The sequence below is a fragment of the Callorhinus ursinus genome, unplaced genomic scaffold (assembly GCF_003265705.2).
Source record: "Callorhinus ursinus isolate GAN/ISIS: 27379988/994484 unplaced genomic scaffold, GSC_fseal_2.0 scaffold33, whole genome shotgun sequence".
Classification (NCBI taxonomy): domain Eukaryota; kingdom Metazoa; phylum Chordata; class Mammalia; order Carnivora; family Otariidae; genus Callorhinus; species Callorhinus ursinus.
Genome location: NW_027397095.1, coordinates 7,400,177 through 7,407,996, shown reverse-complemented (window position 1 = coordinate 7,407,996; position 7,820 = coordinate 7,400,177).

The following is a 7,820-nucleotide window of genomic DNA, read 5'->3' as shown; positions in this document are numbered from 1 at the left end:
CATTTTTTCACCTTTGAGTATAGTATTAGTTGTAGGTTTTTCACATATGGCCTTTGTTATATTGAGGTATGTTCCCTCCAAATCTGCTTTGTTGAGAGTTTTATCATGAATGGATTCTGTACTTTGTCAAATGCGTTTTCTGCATCTATTGAGATAATATTATATTTTTTATCATTTTTCTTATTGATGTGGTATATTATATTGATTAATTTGTAAATGTTGAACCACTCTTGTATCTCTGGAGTAAATCCCACTTGATTGTGGTGAATTATTTTTTTCATTGTATTGTTGGATTTGGTTTTCTAATATTCTGTTGAGGATTTTTGCATCTATGTTCATCAGAGATATTGGCCCTTACTTTTCTTTTTTTGTAGTGTTTTATATGGTTTTGGTATTAGGGTACTTCTGGCATCATAGAATGAGTTTGGAATCTTTTCTTCTTCTATTTTTTGGAATAGTTTGAGAATAATTGGTTTTACTCTGTAAATGTTTGGTAGAATTCACCTGTAAAGCCATCTGGTCCTGGATTTTTGTTTTTTTATCAGTTTTTTATTATTGATTCAATTTCATTCCTAGGAATCTGTTCAGATTTTCCATTTCTTCCTGATGAGTTTTGGAAGGTAATGTTTCTTGGAATTTATCTATTTCCTCTAGATTGTTCAACTTGTTGGCATATAATTTTCCACATTTTCTTATAATCCTTTGTATGTCTGTGGTGTCATTTGTTATTTCTCCTCTTTATTTATGATTTTATTTATTAGAATCTTCTCTCTTCCTCTTTATCTCTCTCTTTAATACATGTGACTAAAGATTTATCAAATTTGATTATCAGTCTTTTCAAAGAACAAGCTCCTGATTTCATTGGTTTATTCTATGGCTTTTTTAAGTCTCCAATTATTTTTGCTCTAATCTTTATTATTTCCCTTCTTTCTGGCTTTGGGCTTTGTTATTTTTGTAGATCATTTAGGTTTAAACTTGGTTGTTTATTTGATATTTGTCCTGCCTCTTGAACTATGCCTGATTGCTATGATCATTACTCTTAGAACAGCTTTTGTTGTATCTCAAAGACTCTGAGAAACAAACTGAGGGTTCTAGAGGGTAGGGGGTGGGGGGATAGGTTAGCCTGGTGATGGGTATTAAAGAGGGCACGTATTGAATGGAGCACTGGGTGTTATATGCAAACAATGAATCATGGAACACTACATCAAAAACTAATGATGGAATGTATGGTGATTAACATAATAAAAGAAAAAATACTTTGGGCCATTTTGTTTTTATTTTCATCTGTCTCCATGTTTTGTTTTGTTTTTTTTTTAAGATTTTATTTATTTATTTGAGAGAGAGAGAGCATAAGCCGGTGGAGGGGCAAAGGGAGAGAAACAGACTCTCCACTGAGCAGGGAGCCAGATATGGGTTTCTGTCCCAGGACCCTGGGATCATGACCTGAGCCAAAGGCAGACACTTAACCGATGGAGTCACCCAGGCACCCCTCCATCTATTTTTGATTTCCTCTCTGGTTTCTTGGCTGACCCATTCATTGTTTAATAGCATGTTATGTAAACTTCATGTATTTGTGTTATTTCCAGATTTTTTTCTTGTGATTGATTTCTAGGTTGGCACCATTGTATTTGGAAAACACTTATGATATAATTTCAATATTTTTGAATTTGTTGAGACTCATTTTGTGGCCTAATATGTGATATTCTGAAGAATGTTTCATGTGCACTTGAAAAGAATTTTTATTCCACGGTTTGGGGATGGAATGTTCTGAATATATCTGTTAGATCTATTTGGTCCAATGTATTATTTAAAGTCACTATTTCCTCAATCTCCTTGATATTTTTTCTCAGGATTATCTATCCACTGAAGCAAATGGTTAAGTCCAAACTATTATTGTATTACTACTGATTTTTTCCTTATATCAGTTAATAGTTGCTTTATAAACTTCAGTGCTCCCAAATTGGGTGCAAAAATATTTACAATTACTGTTTTTGATTTTTGATTTGATTTTATTTTTTAAAATGTTTTTTCTATTAATATATAATGTATTATTTGTTTCAGGGGAACAGGTCTGTGATTCATCAGTCTTACACAATTCACAGCGCTCACCATAGCACATACCTTCCCCAATGTCCATCACCCACCCACTCCATCCTTCCCATACCCGTCCCGTCCAGGAACCCTCAGTTTGTTCCCTGAGATTAAGAGTTTCTTATGTTTTGTATCCCTTGCTGGTTTTGTCTTTTTTCATTTTTCCCTCCCTTCCCCTATGATCCTCTGTCTTGTTCTCAAATTCCTCATATCAGTGAAATCATATAATAAATGTCTTTCTCTGAATGACTTACTATGCTTATGATAATACACGCTAGTTCCATCCATGTCATTGCAAATGCCAAGATTTCATTTTTTGGATGGCTGCATAATATTCCATTGTATATATACACCACATCTCCTTATCCATTCATCTATTGAAGGACATCTAGGCTCTTTCCATAGTTTGGTTATTGTGGACATTGCTTCTATAAACATTGGGGTGCACGTGCCCCTTCAGATCACTACATTTGTATCTTTGGGGTAAATACCCAATAATGCAATTGCTGGGTCTTAGGGTAGCTCTATTTTCAACTTTATGAGGAACCTCCATACTGTTTTCCAGAGTGGCTGCACCAGCATGCATTCCCACCAACAGTGTAGGAGGGTTCCCCTTTCTCCACATCCTCGCCAACATCTGTCCTTTCCTGACTTGTCAATTTTAGCCATTCTGACTGGTGTGAGGTGGTATCTCAATGAGGTTTTGATTTGTATTTCTTTGATGCTGAGTGATGTTGAGCACATTTTCATATGTCTGTTGAAAATTTGGATGTCTTTGCAGAAATGTTTGCTCATGTCTTCTGCCCATTTCTTGATTGGATTATTTGTTCTTAGGGTGTTGATTTTGATGAGTTCTTTAGAGATTTTGGATACTAGCCCTTTATCTGATATGTCATTTACATATATCTCCTAACTTTCTATACATTGCCTTTTGGTTTTGTTGACTGTTTCCTTTGCTGTGCAAAAGCTTTTTATCTTGATGAAGTCCCAATATTTCATTTTTTCCTTGCTTCCCTTTTCTTTGGCTATGTTTCTAGGAAGAAGTTGCTGTGGCTGAGGTCGAAGATGTTGTTGCCTGTGTTCTCCTCAAGGATTTTGATGGATTCCTGTCTCACATTGAGGTCGTACATCCATTTTGAGTCTATTTTTGTGTGTGATGTAAGGAAATGGTCCAGTTTCATTCTTCTGCATGTGGCTGTCCAATTTTCTCAACACCATTTGTTGAAGAGACTGTCTTTTTCCATTCGATATTCTTTCCTGCTTTGTTGAAGATTAGTTGACCATAGAGTTGAGGGTCCATTTAAGGGCTCTCGATTCTGTTCCGTTGATCTATGTGTCTGTTTTTTGTGCCAGTACCATACTGTCTTGATGATGACAGCTTTGTAATAGACCTGGAAGTCCAGAATTGTGATGCCACCAGCTTTTCTTTTCTTTTTCAACATTCCTCTGGCTATTCGGGGTCTTTTCTGGTTCCATACAAATTTTAGGATTCTTTGTTCCATTTCTTTGAAAAAAGTAGATGGTATTTTGATAGGGATTGCATTAAATGTGTAGATTGCCCTAGGTAGCATTGACATCTTCACAATATTTGTTCTTCCAACCCATAAGCATGGAACATTTTTCCATTTCTTTGTGTCTTCCTCAATTCCTTTCATGAGTATTTTATAGTTTTCTGAGTACAGATTCTTTGCCTGTTGGGTTAGATTTATTCCTAGGTATCTTATGGTTTTGGGTGCAATTGTAAATGGGATCAACTCCTTAATTTCTCTTTCTTCTGTCTTGTTGTTGGTGTATAGGAATGCCACCGATTTTTATGCATTGATTTTATGTCCTGCCACTTTACTGAATTCCTGTATGAGTTCTAGAAGTTTTGGGGTGGAGTCCTTTGGGTTTTCCACATAAAGTATCATATCATCTGCAAAGAGTGAGAGTTTGACTTCCTCTTTACCAATTCGGATGCTTTTATTTCTTTTTGTTGGCTGAATGCTGAGGCTAGGACTTCTAGTACTATGTTGAATAGCAGTGGTGATATTGGACATTCATGCCGTGTTCCTGAAGTTAGGGGAAAAGTTCTCAGTTTTTCCCCATTGAGAATGATATTCGCTGTAGGTTTTTCAAAGATGGCTTTTATGATATTGAGGTATGTACCCTCTATCCTTACACTGTGAAGAGTTTTGATCAAGAAAGAATGCTGTACTTTGTCAAATGCTTTTTCAGCATCTACTGAGAGGATCATATGGTTCTTGTTCTTTCTTTTATTAATGTATTGTATCACATTGATTGATTTGCGGATGTTGAACCAACCTTGCAGCCCAGGAATAAATCCCACTTGGCTGTGGTGAATAATCTTTTTTAATGTACTGTTGGATCTTATTGGCTAGTATTCTGGTGAGAAATTTTGCATCCACATTTATCAGGGATATGTTTCTGTAGTTCTCCGTTTTGATGGGGTCTTTGTCTGGTTTTGGAATCAATGTAATGGTGGCCTCATAAAAGGAGTTTGGAAATTTTCCTTCAATTTCTTTTTTCTGGAACAGTTTCAGAAAAATAGGTATTAATTCTTTTTTAAATGTTTCGCAGAAATCCCCTGGGAAGCCATCTGGCCCTGGGCTTTTGTTTGTTGGGAGATTTTTGATGACTGCTTCAATTTCCTTCTGGTTATAGGTCTGTTCAGGTTTTATATTTCCCCTTGGTTCAGTTTTGGTAGTTTTTTCGTCTCTAGGAATGCATCCATTTCTTCCAGATTATCAAATTTGCTGGCATATATTTGCTCATAATATGTTCTTATAATTGTTTGTATTTCTTTGGTGTTGGTTGTGATCTCTCCTCTTTCATTCATGATTTTTTTTATTTGGGTCATTTCTCTTTTCCTTTTGGTAAGTCTGGCCAGGGGTTTATCAATCTTGTTAATATTTCAAAGAACCAGCTCCTAGTTTCGTTGATCTGTTCTACTGTTCTTTTGGTTTCTATTCATTGATTTCTGCTCTGATCTTTATTATTTCTCTTACCTGATGGGTTTAAGCTTTATTTGCTGTTCTTTTTCTAGCTCCTTTAGGTGTAGGGTTAGGTTGTGTATTTGAGACCTTTCTTGTTTCTTGAGAAAGGCTTGTATTGCTATATACTTTCCTCTTAGGACTGCCTTTGCGGTTTCCCAAAGATTTTGAACAGTTGTGTTTTTATTTTCATTGGTTTCCATGAATTTTTTATTCTTCTTTAATTTCCTGGTTGACCCATTCATTCGTTAGTAGGATGTTCTTTAAGCCTCCATGTACTTGAGTTCTTTCTGACTTTCCTCTTGCAATTGAGTTCTAGTTTCAAAGCATTGTGGTCTGAAAATATGCAGGGAATGATCCCAATCTTTTGGTACTGGTTGAGACCTGATTTGTGACCTAGGATGTGATGTATTCTAGAGAATGTTCCATGGGCACTAGAGAAGAATGTGCATTCTGTTGCTTTGGATGAAATGTTCTTAATATATCTGTGAAGTCCATTTGGTCCAGTGTGTCATTTAAAGTCTTTATTTCCTTGTTGATCTTTTGCTTAGATGACCTTTCCATTTCAGTCAGGGGGTGGTAAAGTCCTCCACTATTATTGTATTGTTTTCAGTGTGTTTCTTTGGTTTTATTATTAATTGGCTTATATAATTGGGTGCTCCCATGTTAGGGGCATAGATATTTACAATTGTTAGATCTTCTTGTTGGATAGACCCTTTAAGTATGATATAGTGTCCTTCCTCATCTCTTATTACAGTCTTTGGTTTAAAATCTAATTTGTCTGATATAAGGATTGCCACCCCAGCTTTCTTTTGATTTCCATTAGCATGGTAACTGGTTTTCCACCCCCTCACTTACAATCTGGGGGTGTCTTTGGGTCTAAAATGAGTATCTTGCAGGCAGCATATTGATGGGTCTTGTTTTTTTTTATCCAATCTGATAGCCTGTGTCTTTTGATTGGGGCATTTAGCCCATTTACATTCAGGGTAACTATTGAAAGATATGAATTTAGTGCCATTGTATTGCCTGTAAGGTGACTGTTACTGTATATTGTCCGTGTCTCTTTCTGGTCTCTCTTACTTTTAGGCTCTCTCTTTGCTTAGAGGTCCCCTTTCAATATTTCTTTATTTTTAAAGATTTTATTTATTTATTTGTGAGAGAGAGAATGAGAGGGAGAGAGCACGAGAGGGAAGAGGGTCAGAGGGAGAAGCAGAATCCCTGCTGAGCAGGGAGCCTGATGCGGGACTCGATCCTGGGACTCCAGGATCATGACCTGAGCCGAAGGCAGTCGCTTAACCAACTGAGCCACCCAGGCGCCCCCCTTTCAATATTTCTTGTAGGGTTGGTTTCGTGTTTGCAAATTTCTTTAGTTTTTTTTTTGTCCTGGAAGATTTTTATCTCTCTTATTTTCAATGACAGCCTAGCTGGATATAGTATTCTTGGCCACATATTTTCCTCATTTAGTGTTCTGAATATATCATGCCAGTCCTTTCTGGCCTGCCAGGTCTCTGTGGATAAGTCTGTTGCCAATCTAATGTTTCTACCATTGTAGGTTACAGAGCACTTGTCCCACACTGCTTTCCAGATTTTCTCGTTGTCTCTGAGACTTGTGAGATTTACTATTAGATATCGGGGTGTTGATGTATTTTTACTGATTTTGAGGGGGTACTCTGTGCCTCTTGGATTTTGATGCCGTTTTCCTCCCAGATTAGGGAAGTTCTCTGCTATAATTGGTCCAAGATACCTTCTGCCTCTCTCTCTTTCTTCTTCTTCTGGGAATCCAATTATTCTAATATTGTTTTGTCTTATGGTATCACTTATCTCTCTAATTCTGCCCTCATGTTCCAGCAGTTTATCTCTCTTTCTCAGCTTCTTACTCTCCATCATTTGGTCTTCTATATCACTAATTCTCTCTTCTGCCTCATTAATCCTAGCAGTTAAAGCTTCCATTCTGATTGCACCTCATTAACAGCCTTTTTGATTTCGACTTGGTTTAATTTTAGTTCTTTTATTTCTCCAGAAAGTGTTTCTCTAATATCTTCCATGCTTTTTCAAGCCCAGCTAGTATATTTATAATCGTCATTCTGAACTCTAGTTCTGACATCTTACAAATTTCCATATAGATTAGGTCCCTGGCAGTTGGTACTGCCTCTTGTTCTTTTTTTTTTTTTTTTGAGGTGATTTTTTCCATCTTCTCATTTTGTCCAGAGGACAATAGATGAATGAGAGAACAAAATGCTAACAGGGTAACAATGACTCCAGAGAATATACAATAAACAAATCAGAAGAGACCTAAAACCAGGGGAGAAGAAAGGGAAAGAAAGAAAAAAAGTAAGAAAAAGATTTTTAAAAATGATCAAATATGATCAGGCTGGTGCATAGATCAGTGCCACACACTAGATTTTGCGCATATTTTAGTCTGTTAGAAGAAAGTGCTTCCCAAAATTTTAAAGAAAAAAAAACTTATATATGTACAAAAATATGGGTAAATACATTGAAGGGACAGAATATGACTATAAAGATGACAATTATAAAAGATTTTATAAAAGGAATTGATAAGATAAGAAGTTGGTTGAAAAAAGAAAAAACAGGAATTAAAAAAAAAGAAAGGAGAGAATGTGATCAGGCAGGAGACTAAAACAAAGCCATACACTAGAGATTTAGGGTATATTTTGGTCTGTTAGAAAAAACTGTATCCCAAAATTTTAAAGAGAGAACAACTTATATATATATATA